Genomic DNA, 2068 nt, shown 5'->3' on the forward strand with positions numbered 1-2068 from the left:
TCTCTCTCTCTCTCTCTCTCTCTCTCTCTCTCTCTCTCTCTCTCTCTCTCTCTCTCTCACACACACACACACACACACACTTGTATATGCCTGAGTGTGTATGCACCATGTTTCTATAGTTATCCCAAGGTGAGAAGAAAGCCTCAGATCTCCTAGAACTCTAGTTACAGGAAATTGTGAGCCATTGTGTGGGTGCTGGGAATCAAGTTCAGACCTCTGCAACAGTAGTAAATACTTAACTGCTAAGCCATTTCCCCAGTTCTGGCAATTCTATATTCTACAGCCATGTCATCATATTTGGTAGCTTCTCTCTTTCTGTCCATAGTCTGTGGCCCCTGCTGAGGGGAAAATCATGGGGGAGGTTTGAGACTCAGTGTAAGGGTCCCAGGAAGCTGCCTTACTGGCTCTTCTCCTCATGTCAGATGTTCATGAAGACTTGGGCAGGTCCAGGTGGTCTAGAAGAACCCCAAACAGGAAGGGGAGCTGAGTTCAAAGCAGAATTCCCTAGGTCATAGCAGTGGATGAAGAGGAATTTATGTCTCCTTCTGGCCCAGCCTGTACGTAGACTTTCTACACAATCTGTTTCTCATGCCTGCTGTAGGAAATCCCACAGCCAGCAGCCTTTAAGTTACCTGCCCGCTTGGGCATGCCCTCTTATACTATAAATACTGATGTAAAGCATCCATACCCTCTCTCTTATGGCTGCTGGATTTGGTTCCTGCTCCCCATTTGTGCAGAGGGCTGTGAACTGTGAGTCTACCCCTAAATAAATAACCCTTTATTAAACTCGATTCTGAGCTAGTGTGGAATTTCCTTTTAGCGTCTGTCTTCATCTGGCACCCCACGTGGAACTGAACTCCACACCTACTGGGTAGACCATCCTAAAAGGCCCAAGGGGTCCACAGCCCAGGTCTTCCACCCCCACCCACTTGGCTTGCTTTCACCTACTAAGTGTTTTGTTTTTTTTTAAACCCCCACCACAGTGGAGCTAAGTGCACATGGGGACTTGGGAATTTCCCAAGCTCATGCACAGTCCCCCTCACACTGCCACATTCCCTGCTGCCCAGCGGTAACTTGCACAGCTTCCAGTTTGTGCTCCCTGCTCCTGAGTTCTGGCTCCTTGCTCCGTGTACAGAAGTGATTTAATTACTTTTAATTTGTCAAGCAAAGCATATCTGTCAGTATTTAACCAGCACCAAGGTGGAAAACCAAAGCAGAGCTGGACTGTTTCTGGCGCCACTGGTTGTGCTGTCACCGATCATGACTCTGCAATCATGACACCTGTTGAACAATAAAGATTTATACATCTAGCCGGGCGATGGTGGCGCACGCCTTTAATCCCAGCACTCGGGAGGCAGAGGCAGGCGGATCTCTGTGAGTTCGAGACCAGCCTGGTCTACAAGAGCTAGTTCCAGGACAGGCTCCAAAACCACAGAGAAACCTTGTCTCGAAAAAAAAAAAAAGAAAAGAAAATGGTTTGATAACTGATAACAGAGCCAAGAAAGGCACTTTTAGAAATGACACCATCTTTACAGACTAATAATGAACAGCTAGCTGACGGGATTGATACCATCGAAAATCAAAAGTTACCTGAAAAATTAATACTATTGAAAAGGGTAACTTTAATATGACAAAATTCAAACCATATCAAAGGGTACGGAGAAATTATCTGAAAGAATTCATACTGTTGAATTTGACAATCAAAATCTGTTTCAAAAGTTATGATAGGTTAGCAGATAGAATATCTCTCCAGGAAGGCAATCTACACACTATCCAAATAATGTCCAAGAATGAGATGTTCTCTTTCAAGGAAAAATTTCAGACCTTGCAATTACATGTGCAAAATGAAGACCAGAGGCTAGGTGCCTCAATGAAATCACTAGAAATATATACAGGCCAGGAGATTAAGGCTTTACAAAAGACAGTAGTAAAAAGATTGGAAACATTTGAGGAAATTATTAGAGCTGATGAGAAGGGAAAGAAGGCACAAGGACAGGATTTAACATTGCCAATACCTGTCAGAGATGATTTACCTAGGGTTTTAGCTTCCTACCCTGTAATCAACTCT

Source organism: Microtus ochrogaster, chromosome 8 (assembly GCF_000317375.1).
Source record: "Microtus ochrogaster isolate Prairie Vole_2 chromosome 8, MicOch1.0, whole genome shotgun sequence".
NCBI lineage: Eukaryota > Metazoa > Chordata > Mammalia > Rodentia > Cricetidae > Microtus > Microtus ochrogaster.